General features: G+C 41.1%; 1 pseudogene; it reads right to left on the reverse strand.

The window, feature by feature from the left end:
• Positions 1 to 2,027: 2,027 nt before the first annotated feature.
• LOC147465344 (uncharacterized) lies at positions 2,028 to 3,185 on the reverse strand (annotated as a pseudogene).
• Between the last annotated feature and the right edge of the window lie 14,002 nt (positions 3,186 to 17,187).

The following is a 17,187-nucleotide window of genomic DNA, read 5'->3' on the forward strand; positions in this document are numbered from 1 at the left end:
AAAAAAAGTTCCAATACCACAGGAGATCCACTATTTTTGGAGAATCCTTTCTTAAGCTTATAGTTCAAGAACCATTGCATATATGAGGAAAACGAGAAACTTGTAAAATTTTGTTGGAATTAGGGTTGCAAGGAAATGCACACAGCTTGGAGAAGACGAAGGAAGCTCAAGGCACACAACATAGAGTGTATTACTTAGTGTGCAATGAAAAGATAGATAGCCCTAGAATGAATGGGCGTATATACAACGCACGGGGAAAAAAACCTCCTAGTGAGGAAAAAAATGCCTTGGCAGTCCTAAGGGTGTTCACACACATCACTACCACATGTATATGGTAACAAATCCCCTCTTGGAGTGATGCGGTGAACGAGAGCTTGCACATGAGTAAAGGGAAGTGCCATGCCCTGAGAAAATGATCAGTCCACAAAGGGGAGTAAGCCCAAAGCTTTGCGGAAAGCTTCAAACTTCTCAAGACAATGCCTTTGTGAAAATATCTGCAAGGTTGTCCTATGTTGGCACATAAACCAAGTTGATATCTCTAGCTGAGAGCATCTCCCTGACATAGTGGTAATGCACGTCAATGTGCTTTGAGCGAGCATGAAAAATTGGGTTCCTTGCAACTTTCAATGCGCTCTGATTGTTAGTATAGATAGTGTTGGCAGTGTCCTTTCCAACACCCAAATCAGCCATAAGGCGTCTGAGCCATACACACTCAACACTAACTGTGAAGACTGCCTTGTACTTAGCCTCACAACTGGAAGTGGCCATAGTAGGTTGCTTCTTGCTCAACCATGAAATACATGAACTACCAAGCATGAAAACAAAACCACTTGTGGACACTCGCATTGTCAGAATGTGTGCAGTCCTAGTTGGGAAGGTGCAAAACCTCTGCCTGTGAGAGTTCGTGATGAGAGTCACAAACACTTTGTGAAATAGAATTTGTGGAGAATCACCAACCCTCTTGCTAAGGGTGACTAAAAGTCTAAGAGCATTTGTGACAGCAAAGTCACAAACCCTCTTTCCTATCGTGCTTGGAATTTGCTTGTTTTCGTAGTTGAGATTATGATGAGAGGTTCACCAAATCACATTCAATTTCACTTAGAAAGACCATTTAAAACCACTAAATTTTCAGCCATGAAACCTCATTGCTCATACAAGCACAAATCTCAATCGAAACCCAAACCTCTTTCATGGTATCATGTAGCCTCGTCCCCAATTACATAGTCATAGCACCAAACAGTTGAAAGGAATGCACCTTCACGGAGATGATTTTATGATCTTGCAGAGATTTATGAGCTTCTAAATTGAATCCCACACACCATTTTGATAAGGGGAAACCCTAATTCACTCCCTGACAAGCTCAGATACAAGATTGCGAAGAGGCGGGACTGCAACACACATAGATTGGGCAACCATGGAAGCTATTGCACATAAGAGAAAAAAGCACTTTCTCTCTTACAAATGGAAATATGAGCTGATGTGTCAATAATTGGGCCATTTTGCCACTTTGGACAAAAACTAGGTCATTTTCAGCTCATTTTTGACCCAAAAAATGCCATTTTTGATGCAAAAAGTCCCATGCAGAGTTTAAAAAAACCCGTAATTTGTGGGATCGCTTGCATAAGAATAAAAAGAATAGTTGAGCCTAATTTTTTAATTAATATAACATTTTGGGTCACTTTCCATGCAATTCTACAATAGGGCCTGTTAGCTACTAATTTTGGCAGTTTTTACCCGCATCGGTCTTTGTAGGGGAGATGAGTGTGCCACTAAGAAACACTTGGAATATGTACATTGTCAAACCAAATTAAGCATCTCATAAAGTATGAAAGCACGCAAATACACCACATCGAGGGCCGCGATACCCCGAATAGATATGTACATGATAGCGACTGTAGTAGTCATTTTAGTATATAACACAATATATACATTATTTCTTTTCTTTCCATGCATCAAGAAGTGTAAAAAGTGAGGTGAATTTTTCTTATTTCACACTATGTACATGCCGGGCACGACATCCACCCCCTCTAAACCTGCACATCCTTCGGCATGTGCCAACTGGATTGCTTCTTTGTTTGGATACGCCTTGATTGTAAACATCCAATCAGAGAAACAATAAGCACATATTTCCCACCTGGATCATAAGGAAAGCATACAATCTTTCTGTTATAAGAGTACAACCATATGATAATTAATGCATTCCCTAGATTGATAGGCATAAGATTAGAGAGATATCCATCAAGGCATCAACCCATTTCCCTCTATCGAAGGGCATATAAATACTCAAACAAAGTCCATAAGCATCATAATGTCCTCCTGGGTCATATGGTAACATAAAAAAGTCCCACATATACCACATAGCATGAATTTCTAGTGAATTTGCATCACCCCTTCTAGTATCTAAAATTTCAGCATGCATCCGTGAATCATCAAGCTCCATATTATCCATTACCTCATTTAGTGCCTCATAAGCTACATGCCTAACTTCTCTTATAGGCATGAAATCATGTAAAACCTCCTCCAAGAATATCATAAGATCTACCTCATGCTCATCTCCTTCTTTCTGTAGGTCACATACCTCATCATACTTTTGGAAACCCCTATCATAAGGAGCTTGAAATTCCTCCAAAGCATCATCTAAAAGAGCCATAAGCTTCATGTCCTCATGTTCTTGTTGTCCCATTTCATGACATGATTGATATCTTTTAGAACCCTTGTTGCATGTGGCATGGAAACCATAGAAAGATTCATCCAAAAGATACATAAGATCCTCTTCATTGGGACCTCTTGAGAGCATATCCCATGCTACAATGGATCCTCATCGTATGTGGTATGCATATAGGCCATATTTTCTTCACACTTTTTCTCTACCATCACACCTTCTTTCAAATATCTTTGTACTTCAATCTCACAGAAATCGGCATGCTTCACAAATATAGAAGTCAATTCTTTTTCCATTTCATCATTGTAACCCTTCCACTCATTAGTAGGAGTGGGTGGTTGCATATCAACTTGCATCCCCTCCAAACAAGAGTCTGCAACTTTGAAATACATTTCATCTGCCAATCCACAAGCATATCACAAAAAGCATTGGCATCACAAAAAGTATTATCTTCATTTGGATATTTGAAGCATGAACCAACTTCCAAGTCACAATGCTCTATGTCATCCTGGGTCATACCGTTTTGTATGTTTACATCTCCTTGGTTACATCCGTGCTCTACCACATTCTTTACAACATCTTTATCATCCTTTTCTCCACAATAGGATAATTTTTGCATAACCAATTCACCAAAAGCAGTGTAAGCATCACAAAAAGGAATTCATTCCATTGAAACTCCAGCATCGTTTGCAAATTTAGTACCATCCATAGTATCTTCAACCATAGGTCTATGTGAAAGCTTCATAGCATCACACAAGGAAGCATAATGCTCATGTGCCAAAACTGAAACATCAAATTTTGCATAAACAGCTTTGACTACATCCTCATCTTTTGCACGTAACAATGTTTTGTCATGTAGAAGGCACTCATCTATTATAGCTTCCAGCATGGTACTTGTATCAACTTGTTACTTTCAGCATCCTGCACAACATGTACTTTTGTAGAAGCAATGCGCTCCATTTCCCATTCCATAAAGCCAAAGGTTTCTTGTGTAAAAGCATTTGAAACGTCATCCCAGTTGTCTCCACATTCCGTTGCAATATCTTGTACTTGCTGATAGAAATCTGGAGCTACCAACTATTGAAATGACATAATCATCAATATTTCAGGAACCCCTTGAATTTATCTCCATTGCATAGCACTCAAGAAAGCCTCTTGGGTCATAATCCTCAAAGACATTACATTTCTCATACACTGCACCCAATGCAATCCCCACTGCTTCTTCCATTTGCATCACTTTGGTTAACCAAATTTTGTTTGACACTATATTGGATATTCCTTGCTGAAATTACATCATGTACATCCAACATTATATCATCACAAATCCTCACTCTATCTACTTCGTGTCGTGTTCACCAGAAATGTCGGAATGTGTGCGGTCCTAGCTGGGAAGGTGTAAAACCTCTAGCTGTGAGAGTTCGTGATGAGAGTCACAAACACTTTGTGAAAAAGAGTTTGTGGATAATCACCAACCCTCTTTCTAAGGGTGACTAAAAGTCTAAGAGCGTTTGTGACAGCAAAGTCACAAACCCTCTTTCCTATCGTGCTTGCAATCTGCTTGTTTTCGTTGTTGACATTGTGATGAGAGGATCACCAAATCACATTTAATTGTACTTAAAAAAATCATTTAAAAACACTAAAGTTTCAGCCATGAAACCTCATTGCTCATACAAGCACAAATCTCAATCGAAACCCAAACTTCTTTCATGGTATCATGTAGCCTCGCTCCCAATTACATAGCCATAGCACCAAACAGTTATTTGAAAGGAATGCACGAGATTCCACCTTCACGGAGATGATTTTATGATCTTGTAGAGATTTATGAGCTTCTAAATTGAAGCCCACACACCATTTTGATAAGGGGAAACCCTAGTTCACTCCCTCACAAGCTCAAATACAAGATTGCGAAGAGGCGGGACTGCAGCACACATAGATTGGGTAACCATGGAAGCTATTGCACAGTAGAGAAAAGTTGCAAGTTTTTTCTGTAAAAAGCATCCCTCTCTCTCTTACCCACGGTAATATGAGCTGATGTGTCAATTATTGGGCCAGTTTTCCACTTTGGACCAAAACTAGGTCATTTTCAACTCATTTTTTGTCCCAAAAAATGCCATTTTTTGATGCGAAAATTCCAAAACAAAGTTAAAAAACCCTGAATTTGTGGGATCACTTGCTAAGAATAGATAATCATCATTTTTTATTAATATAACATTTTGCATCACTTTCCATGCAATTCTACAACAGGGCCTGTTAGCTACTATTTTTGGCAGTTTTTACCCGCATCGGACTTTGTAGGGGAGATGAGTGTGCCACCATGAAACACTTGGAATATGTACATCGTCAAACCAAATTAAGCATCTTATCAAGTATGAAAGCACACAAAGACACCACATCAAGGGCCACGATTCCCCGAAAAGATATGTACATGATAGCGACTGCAGTAGTTGTTTTGGTATATATCGCAATATGTACATTACTTATTTTCTTTGCATGCATCGAGAAGTGTCAAAAGTGAGGTGAATTTTTCTTATTTCACACTATGTACGTGCCACGGCATGACAGCGTGTCATAATAACTAGCCCAATCTGAGTCCAAAAAAGCATGTAAATCTTGCGGGCGGCAATGATTCCCCCTTGGGATAAAACAAGCCAAGATGCAAAGTGCCACTCAAGTAGTGAAAAATCCTCTTGACTGCCTGCCAATGCTTAGACCCTGGTCTATGCATATATCTGCTGACCTATGAGACTGCAAACTAAATATCGGACCTCGTGTTGCATACATAAATGAGGCAGCCAACAATAGTTTGGTAAAGAGTGACATCAGCAGAATCACTAGCATCATGTAGACTCAACTTCAAACCTATTTCCATGGGAGTGGAAATAGGTTTGCAATCCTCAAGTCCAAACTTACATAGCAATCTCTCTATGTAACTTTTCTGACACAAGGAAATACTACCATCACATTGCTTAAGTTGTATGCCCAAGTAATGATGCAACAGCCCCAAATCTCTCATCTTTAAAGTAGCATTCAAATCAGCGTTTAATTCAGCCATATGTGCCTCATTGGGACCAGTGATCAGCAAATCATCCACATAAGAACGACAATGAGAAGTACATCACAATCACGCTTGACATACAATGTGCTTTCTATTGGACTGTTATGAAAGCCTCATTTGACCAAATGAGTGTCAGCTTTGTCTTACCAAGCACAAGGAGATTGCTTCAACCCATACAAAGCCTTCATACATTTGCACATGCGCACTTTTTCTCTTGTCCTTTCTTCACAAGACCGCGAGGATGCGTTACATAGACTTCCTATAAAAATGTCACCATTCAAGAAAGCAATAATAATATCGGATTGATGTACATCCCAACCAAAATGAAATGCCAATGCACATAGAAAATGCGCAGTAGTCATACGACAAGTGGGAGCAAAAGTCTCTTCATAATCTATGCCTTTTTGCTGTGCATAACCCTTTGTAACAAGTCGAGCCTTATAGCGATTCATCTCACCATCTGGCTTGTATTTCAACTTGTAAACCCACTTCGTACCAATGGCCTTTTTTGCAGGAGGGAAATCACATAAAGTCCATGTGTCATTTGCTAGAAGTGCATCTTATTATGATTGCATGGCAGCCTCCAATTTTTTGAATTATGTGCTTCATAAAAAAACATGGGTTCCTCAATATCATGTAAGCAAGACACAGCCAAAGCATAACAATCTATTGGATAAGATGCATGGCAAGAACCTGAACGAGTACGACTAGACAAAGGTGCATCCAATTTACTATCACGTAGTGTATTCACCAGCCATTTTGGCATACCTCTAGCCTGCTTATTTTCAGCCCTATCCTCATCAAGTACATCATGTACATCTGCATTAGTAATAGGATGATCTGCAAAATTTCCAAAAACCCCCATAGGCTGTACATTTTCCTCATTTGAATTTACATTCAAACTTCCACCACTGAAAAGAGGCAATAAACTGTCATAAATGTCCTATGAGCTTACATTCCTATCTGTAGTACATGACATCATAGGCTGAACAGAATCTTCCCCAAACACAACATCACATGAAACCAAAATATGCGAGAAAAATGAATTGAAAAAAGTAATACAATGAAAAAATTATACACATCATAGGCAAAATCACTTGATTGTTAAGCTTTGACCAAAATGTCATAGTTACAACACAATTGTCATTATTGAGTAAATACATCCTTGACCAATAGTTACAAAGAAGACGTACACACGTCATCTCAATATACATGCTACGACAAAAGAAAACTAGTGCTATCTGGCTACGGCTAGATTGACATCGTCTAATCAGATGTCTCATCGCGTCCAAGCGGCGTATCTTTCGAATTTTGAAAAAAAAAACAATAAGACTTTCTATAAGTATAAAAATATAATTACAAAAAAATCTATTTTTTTAGCTTATCATTAAGATACAACAAATGTAAGAGAGTAAAGGGAAATACTAACCATGTCGGCACAAGAACTGAAAATGTCCATAAGGGAGTTCAAGCCCTTTTTGCCCGCATAATCGCGCTCGTACGATGTGAGGTCACGTCCTGTCATCGGCCACTATTCAAAACATACAAAGAATACGTATGTTAGAATTTAAAAGTACAATTATCCATAACTATCAAACCTAAAGGGAAATGAAAAAACAATACTTACAAAATTGTCCTCAAATGATGCCCACCCGCCGCTCTCCTAGTGGTGCAAGCTCCCTGCCTCTACTTGCGCTTTGGCTGCCTCCTTTTGTTGCTTCCACTTGTCAGGATTCTCGCATGCTGCTCGCTTTGCATTCTTCCAATCTTCTTTGGCCAGCCAATCTGGCATGTTCCACCCATGCTTTATTGATTTTTGCACTTCAAAACGCTTGTGCTTGCAGTACTCGCGCATCTGCACCTTCATCAGGTCTTCATGAAGTGCTTATCCTGACTTGGCAGGGGAAACTTGACATGCAGCATGCGGACGACTTTGTCTTTTAATTCATTTGTTACTTCACTCTAGGTGTTTAGTATGTAGTGTCGAAACACCTCAGAGCAAAGGCTGTGTATGCGCGAGATCGCCTTCTTACCGTCATCATCCAAGATGATGCCGCCGCTGATGTCAATCGAGTACGGTAAGCCCTCTCGCCTGTGACACGTGAACTTAGGTGTCTCAACAGGGGTCTTGAGTGGCGTCTCAAGTGGCATCTCGATGGGGGTACAGACGACAGTTGTCTCCACTGGAGTGTAGGCCCCGAAGAGAGGAGTTTCGATTGGAGTGACTCCCGAAGGAGTAGCGAGTGGTGTGTAGCAAGGAACAGACGATAGCCGTGCAAAACCTGGAGTAGATGGCGATGTCGTGGCTGGTGTGAGAGCGGGCAAAGAAGGGGAAGGAAGCCTTGTCGACTACGAGGTGGTGTGGAAGCATCAGCGGTGGCATCTCCACAGCAACCGCCACCACTAGAGCGTCGATGCTTAGAAGAGTGTGTAGATCATCTAATCGACACTGATCTCTTGGAGCGCGTTGATTGCTCCGAAACAGAGGGAGAAGCTGAAGGAGTGGAACGACGCGATGGTGCTCTAGAGTGATGACGCTCCTTATACCGTCTCCTCTGCTCGGATGACAAGGAAGAAAGAAATTGATCGTCATCCATACCTGCATCAAACACACAAACATTATTTATCTTAATGATGAATGGAGAAGAAAACATGAACAAGTTATAATTTGATTAAACACAAATAAATTTCTCAAGTATAGAATATAGACAAGAGTGGACAAAAATCCATGCGAATACAATATAGGTCTCTCTCTCATCCTTGCATAACTCCCTATGTCTATATAGAGCTCTCCATTTAGGCAGATGTCCTCCGTTTCATTTTGTAGATCCTCTACATGCATCCCATAGAGAGTAGCAGCGCCAGGCTCGTCTGGCACCACCTCGGCGGCTTCCGACTCAGCATCCTCTTCGATCTACTCCACTGATGCCACTGTGATTGGCACATGGTAGCCCTCCTACGCCCGTGCACTACGAGGGGCTACCTCTATGACATACCACCAGTTTGATGCAGACTTTGTAGGATGAAACACCACCTGCAAGAGTCACATAACTTGCATGATTGATTCCAAACCACCAGTCCTCTAAAATTGGATGTTAAATATTTATAGACTTACTTGTTCACAATGCTCGGGTAGTACTAAAGTGTCTGTTCGGTCGGTCCATTTTTTAGTTGAATCCACCTCAAGGAAACCTTACTCTCTTCTGCGCACAGTAGCGTTACGTCCTCCATGTTTATCTTGAACCATTTCACGTCGAACAAATCCACAAAAAATCCTCTATAATCGATCCTCAAAATCTCTTGTAGCGTGCCGAAGTAAATGAGTTCCGCCACCATAGGATCTGCATCAGAGGACAGTCCTCGACTAGACTATTCAAATTTTGCCATGATTTCCCAATCTTGTGTAAAACACTTTTTGTCGATCCGTTCCACCCTAAAATATCAACCTTTACACCATGCTGCCGTGTATGACTTATACTACAACCAACAAAGATTATGAATGGACGTCCAAACATCTGGAAAGCCACAAGTCGTACATTGCAAACTTACCTTGGTCGTGCAACCCCGAGAGTACTCTCACTCCTCCTCAGTCACTTATTCGCCACACTGTTGTGCACTCTTCAATTGGTTGTGCAACCATATTAAGCTCATGAAAGTTGGTAGGCTCTCAAGACTTGCTGGATAATGCATCATTGGTCGTCTTCTGCGTCCACTCAATTCGTGCCCTTTGTCGCTCTTGCTTTGCATCCTCGTATTGTGAAACCCACTTTTGCATCATTGGATTGTGAAGCCAACGTCAGAGTCCGACGAGTTGTAATTGGCAACAACTCGATCTATAATAGATGGATCAAACTCGCCAAATTTGTGAACGTGCTACAAAGAAACAAGTCTTATCCATTGCACAACATGTTTCCATTGATTACAAGGACATAAGATCCTTATTGAGAGATAGGTGTTTTGGTTGGACGGTCCCACATCATCATCACTACTCATAATGAATGTAAAAACCTTATAACTTGAACATAAATTTAATCGTCTATTGGCGTTCTCCGTCTCTTATAGATCACACTATAAACTACCTCAAATTCCTCTAGCCATGTCCGATCCTTGCACACCTCGGTCTAGAGGTGCACGGAGATCAGAACCACCGAGTTATAATCTTGTCTTTGTTGGTCAATGCCTATATTTGTGAATACGAGAAATTTACACACCCACGTCTACATGACAATGCATGTAGTGGAAAAAACCTCTTTGCCTCTTGTTCAACTGTAGCAATTCACAAAAATAGCTTAACATCTCTTCACAGCAGCTCCTAGTTCGAGACATTACTGTGCACATTACATGTCTATCTCCATTATGAGTATCATGTTGTTGAAATATTTCTAACTTAATGCCGCATCTATGGAGAGGAAGATAAGGATCACACTCTAAATTTAAATCGTAATCCTGAAGGTAAACTTTAATTTAAAAACTAAATCCAAAATCTAATCTTAAATCTAACTTGAATCTAATATAATCTTAAATCTAATCTAGTCTTAAATCTAACCTAAATCTAAATCTAACATAAACGTAAATCTAATCTAATCTTAAATCTAACCTAATCATAAGTCTAACATAATCTAATCTTAAACCTAGCCTAATCTTAAGTCTAACCTAATCTTAAATCTAACATAAACCTAAACCTAAACCTAATCTAATCTTATATCTAACCTAATGTTAAGTCTAACCTAATTTTAAATCTAACCTAACCCTAAATCTAATCTAATCTTAAATCTAGCCTAATCTTAAGTCTAACTCAAATATAAAACCTAAATCTTAAACCTCTCTCTCTCTCTCTCTCTCTCTCTCTCTCTCTCTCTCTCTCTCTCTCTATCTATCTATCTATCTTTCTTTCTTTCCCTCTCTCTTTATCTATATATGTCATAGTACATCTATTTACATAGACAGACATTGATGAATCTCTTCACCGACCAATGAACTATTTTCTTGGACAACGCAGACATTATATTCAATCCACAAGGAGTTTAATTTATCAGATTGGTCTCAAAAATCATTTTGAAATTTTGAAGACGTTCAATATAACATTTTATTTCATATTTTCTCTACTGTTCTCTATTTTTTTAAATCTATCTGTCTCTCTCTCTCTCTCTCTCTCTCTCTCTCTCTCTCTCTCTCTCTCTCTCAATGTGTATGTGTATGCATTCTTTGTTTATGCATGTGTGTGTACATTATTTGTACATTCAATGTGTGTGTGTATGTGTTTTTTATTTATGCATGTGTGTACATTCTCTCTCTCTCTCTCTCTCTCTCATACACAATGTGTGTGTGTGTGTGAGAGAGAGAGAGAGGAAGAGAGAGAAAGAGAGGAAGGGAACATGAGAGGGAGGTGAGGGAAGGAGCATACATGGGTCTCCTTCCTCTCCTCGCGCGCGCGTATGTGTGTGTGTGTAGGAGGGAGGCGGGGGGGGGGGAGGGAGGGAGAGAGAGAGAGAGAGAGAGAGAGAGAGAGAGAGAGAGAGAGAGAGAGAGGCGCAGGTATACCTATTTTTCTAGAGCGCCGAAACTTAGATTTGAAAACTGATTTTTTGGCGCTCTCGGTTTATTTTTTTACCCTATCGGCATCGCTATGCAACAAATAATATAGCAGCGCACGTAGCGACACCCGTGGATTTTCACATTTGAGCATCGCACTGCTAGCGTCGCTAATATGAAGAACCTCTTGTAGTGCAATTGCACCCTGTCATAGTCCTGTTTTATCTAGAAAGTGACTCTTGCAACAACAATGTGCATAATGCATCAAACTTGACAACTTTAGGATTTCCTTGGGTCATGAGTCTCTAAGTACTAGCAAAAGTCTAGTAAGAGTCTAGCAAAGCATCAAGAACAGTCTACACAAGGGAACTATCTTAAATGACTTCACCTACAGAAATAAGTTGATCATTGATATCCTTGACACCACCAAGGAAAGTGTCCATATCATCTTCCTCATACATAATCTTCAACTCCAACTATTTATACAACAATGCAATTTTTGCCTCATTGCGGCGTGCATAAAGACCAGCCAGAATATCCCAAGCTTGGTTTGCAAATTTTGCTGAACAAATGTGAGGAGTAATGGTGTGCTTAACAAACAACACAATCAAAGCATGAGCCTACTCATCCTTTACATCCCAACGAGCTTGTTCTGTCGTAGGCAAAACAACTCTAACAGCCGTTTGGACTCAATCACCAAAGCTCAATGAAATCGGGGAAAGTGAGTAGGCGTGTGCTGGAGCTGGTGGTGGCGACTAAGCCCGGGAGGATGTGACCTCCTCTAATACCAATTGTTGGAATTAGGGTTGCAGGGAAACGCACACAACTTGGAGAAGATGAAGGAAGCTCAAGGCACACAACACAGAGTGTATTGTACAATGGAAAAGATAGATAGCCCTAGAATGAATGGGCCTATATACAATGCATGGGGCAAAACCTCCTACTGAGGGAAAAAATGCTTCGGCGGTCCTAAGTGTTGACGGCCGGTTTTCGAAACCGTCGCCGCAAGAACCAACCCCAATCTAGAAGAAGCATAATACGAGGAAAACGATTAAAAAAAACATTTTTTTGCGTGCACCACCACCCCTTCCATGCTTCAGGCGGTGGGCCACCTCTCAATTTGGCCACACTCCTCCATTATCACCAGAAGAAAGCTCCTCTCTCTCTCTCTCTCTCTCTCTCTCTCTCTCTCTCTCTCTCTCTCTCTCTCTCTCGTGTCACCTAGCCCAATGGGCGCATAAAAAAAGCCTTCTCTCTCAAGGGCCACCATACAAAGGGCTGCTATGCTTGGGACAAGAAGCCTCCCTCTCTCTCTTCCATTATTCACACACTCTCTCACTATTCTCTCGTCCATACTCTCTCTTTCTCCCTCTACCGGGCCGCCATGCCACTCTCTCTCTCTCTCCTCTCTCGTCCTCACCAAGCCCCCTCCCCCCCCACCCCTCCTGTTTGTCAACCAAGGAGGGCCGTCTCCCTACTCTCATTCCCTCATCCACCCTCTCTCTTCCCATTAACCACTCTCCCTGGCCCACTACAGCTTCCCTCTCCCCGCTCATCTCATACCCTCTCTCTCTCCCCCCTCGTTCAACCCCCACCCCCTCTTTCGCTCCATGGTTGATCTCTCTCTACCTACCCTCCCCCGTTCTCTGTCCTCGACAGCCAGGGTGCAACAAGATTATCCCTCTCTCTCTCTCTCTCTCTCTCTCTCTCTCTCTCTCTCTCACAGACCCTCACCCCCGTTGACTCGTTCAACCCCCCCCTGTCGTTTTTTAGACAATAGGCCCAATCCTACGCACACACACTCACAAAACAAACACACACACACACACACTCATTCACACCCACACACACCCATCTCCCCCCACCCCTCAACTCTCTCACCATCTCCGCACCCCGTTGACTCTGTCCCCCCCCCCTCTCGTTTCGTGTCGGCCTCGGTAGTCCCATGCAGTGCAGACAAGTCTTCCCCTCTCCATTCAAACACACACACACCCTCTCAATCTCAGCCCCCCCCACCCCTTCCTCCCTCGCTCGCCATCTCTCTCTCTCTCTCTCTCTCTCTAAAAACGCAGCCGTTTTTTGACATAGTAGACAGCAGTCCACTCTTTTGATCATAACTTCTTCATCCGAACTCCGATTTGGGTGATCTATAGCCTCAATCGAAGAGCACAAAGTCCTCTACGCATTGATGTAAAGGCAGAAATTTTCAAAGTTATGGAAGGCGTTTCTGTAGCAGCATTTCCGAAGTGAACAGGTTCAACAAAATTGATTCTCATCTCCTATTTTACATACAATGTCTTCCGGCACTCGCAAGGGTTCTTCTTCTTCAACAAGGTCCACAACCATTGTGGAAAATGATCCAAAATCTCCTAAGTGTGGAGATAGCAACACAACCACCCAACCAACGACATCGGAAACCATGATCATGGCGTACTTGGTATCATTGCAAGAGACCGTAAAACTAGGTGCAATCTCCCCCCGTGCAAGAGTGAGCATTTCCCTCTTGCACGTATTTATTTATAGATTTCTTGAATGCCCAAAAATGAGTACAAACTGGCCGGTCGGTCATAAATGGCCAAAGCTCATAAAGAGCACTTGAATAATCAAATATACTTAAAATATAATATCCTTTTGCATAATCCATTATCTGCTAATACTTTTGACACCTGTGAGCTGCAATAAATGGATAAATATCAATTCCATAACAACAACCTCATAGGCTGTTCAAGACTTGGAAGCCTGGCTCTTTCCATACTAGCTTAGGTGGAAGTATCCCAACTACAACAACTTGTTGATGGCATGCTTACATGTTAGTATGGGCAATAGAATTCACATTGCATTTCCTTACAAGATCTGTTGGTAAAAGATGTCAAGGCGAAGACTTACTAGCACTTGCAATGGAGAATGGCACACTAAGGGTACTTGTGGTTGAGAATGAGAATCTCAAGAGGACACTTGAGATGCAAACAACACGTTTGATGCAACTTGAAGAGGAAGTCAAGGAATGTAAACGCTCTCTTGTGGACTTGAATGCTTTGAAGGAGCGGATGAGCAAAGTAGAGCATGACCATGTATTGAAAGAGGAGAAATTTGACACTATGAGCCGGGATGTATGCGACATGAAAAATGTATGCACAAACAAGTCTTGGGCTGATGTATGTGGTAGCAATGTGGTTTCTAATTCCTCACTCATGCAAGCTATGGTTCAAACAAAGAATGTTGAGAATGTGGATGTGGAGGAGTTGAAGGAACGGGAGCGACGTTCCAAGAACATTGTTATTTGTGGAATTCCCGAAGAGAAGTTAGAGACACCTCCTTCTCTTGCCATTGTTATTGAAGATTTCTTCAAAACCCACTTTGGCATGTCCGGAGTTATGGTCTATGGAGCACATAGAGTGGAGAAGCAAGGAGCTCCTCGCTCGGGAGAACGGCCAATTGTATGCACCATGCCGGATGAGACCAAGCGAAAGATTATCCTTGATAATAGTTGGATCTATTTGAGGGATACAAAATGTTTTGTATGTGAAGATCGCACTATTAAGCAACAAAATATGCGTCGCAAGGCATATGAGGAAAAGAATAATAAAAACAAGGAGATCTCTCATGAAGAAAATGTACCCAAGGAGGAGGCAAATCTCTCAAGCAAATAGGGATGCGTGACCTATGAGACCGAGTTACAATTGAAAATATGCTTTTGGAATTGTAATGGATACCCATGGAATGCGGGGGTTGGCATTGATGAACTAACAAGCAAAGCCGATGTTGTACTTCTTGTTGAAACTTGGGAGCATGATACACAAAGGATTAACAGCTTGGAGGATTACAATGTACATTCATTGATGTGGTCAAAGAATCTCAAGCAACGAAGAGGACAAGGAGGGTTAGCATGTATGGTTAAGAAAGGATTGGAAGATTTTGTATCAATTGTGAAAGATGACAAGTACAAACGTTATGTATGGCTGAAAATTATGACACCAAAAAGAGCACCCATTTTTGTAGCCGGTTGCTACATTCCTCATCATGATTCTCCCTTTTATGCTTGCATGGATAGAGATCAACCATTTTCTAATTTGGAAGAGGACATTGCTTATTTCAAAGGTGAAGGTGATGTTATTGTATTTGGGGATATGAATGCTCGCACAAAAACATTGCAACATGATACTCAACAATTTGATATGCCATACATTTCAAGGGAGTTGGAGGAAGTTCACTTGTATGATTGTACTTCAATGGATGAGAAAGAGCCGGATCACTATGGAAAGTTACTTTTACACATGTGTAATAGCACGGGTATGCTCATTGCCAATGGTGTATCTTTGTGGAGTGGAACCAATGGATTTACATGTAGGAGACATAATGGGGATAGTGTGATTGACTATATGCTACTCTCTGAAGCCATCATGTATCGCATAAAGAGTTTTATGTTTGGTCAATGGACCCCGGAATCCGACCATCTCACCTTATGTATTGACCTTTCATGTGGAGAAGCAACTAAGCATGACAATCTCAGCCAAAGGAAAGAGAAGTTATCACTATGTATGGATTTCAAACGGGCACCAATGTACATTGAAATGGTTGAGCAAAAATTATGGATGACAAAGCTTCAATGTGATGCACCATTGGAAACTAAATGGGAAGCTTTCAAGAAAGCTATTTGTTCTTGTGCGGAAGAATGCTTTGCTATAAAGCATCTCCATGGTATCAACAAAGATAGATCACGCAAAAGGTGGTTTGATAAAGAATGTCAAGATGCTCGAAAGTCCTTGATAAAGCTTGATGCAACTATGGACAAAGACAACTATCAAAGTCATTTGCATACATACAAGGCATTGATTCAAAAGAAGAGAAGAAGATGGGAAGTAAAGCAACAAGAATTTCAAGTCCAAGAAAAGGCACATGCATGTGGAAGATTTTGGAGAAACTTGAGAGGCAAGCGGGTTGAGAATTTTGGTAACTTGAGTCTAGTGGATATATACACACATTGTAGGCAATTATATGAGCAAGCAAATACTGAAAAAATGCCATTTTATGGTTCACTTCCATGTATGCCGTCTTTTTTTACTATTGAGGATGTATGCGGTGGGCTTGAAAAGTTGGCCACTCGCAAAGCGGGAGATCTTCAAGGTATCAAGCCGGAGATGATCAAATGGACGGGAGATTTTACCCATGAGTGGATGTGTGATATGTTCAACCTTGCACTTCAACATGGTATACCTTATGATTGGAGTACTAATTGGGTTAAGCCTTTGCATAAAGGAGGGGATGTAAAGAATGTAAGCAACTACCGGACTATAATGATTGGGTCTCTTATGGCAAAGTTGTTTGGGTGCATAATGGAGATGAAATTGAGTGATTGGGCTGAAGAGAATGACAAGCGTGCAAAGGGACAAGCGGGTTTTCGTCGATGCCATAGCACCATTGATCATCTTGTCACTCTTCATGTTCTCATGGAGGAAAGTCGGTTGAAAGGCAAGCGATTGTATTGTTGTTTTGTGGACTTTAAGAAAGCCTTTGATATGATTCCACGTAACAATTTGTGGAGAAGGATGGAAGAACTCCAAGTGCTAAGTGAGTTTATGCTTGCGGTTTCTCGAATCTATGAGAAGGTGATTTGTCAATTGCGTATGGGAAGAGAAATTTCAGAAATTTTTGTAAGCACTATTGGGGTTAAACAAGGATGTCCATTGTCACCAACTCTCTTTGGTATATGCATCGATCAATTGGAACAGATGGTACTTGACTTTATGCAAGAAGAAGGCATTGAAGAGGTCACTATTTTCAATGCGGTAATCATGCTTTCGTTGTATGCGGATGATGTAGTGCTTCTAGCACACACTTTAGAAGATGCACAAAAGCTTATGGTTGTCCTTGAGAACTTTTGCTTGCATAGTGGGCTGATTGTAAATGAATCCAAAACAAAGGTTATGCTTGTGAAAAC

Source organism: Adiantum capillus-veneris, chromosome 1 (assembly GCF_014529385.1).
Source record: "Adiantum capillus-veneris isolate H3 chromosome 1, ASM1452938v2, whole genome shotgun sequence".
Classification (NCBI taxonomy): Eukaryota; Viridiplantae; Streptophyta; class Polypodiopsida; order Polypodiales; family Pteridaceae; genus Adiantum; species Adiantum capillus-veneris.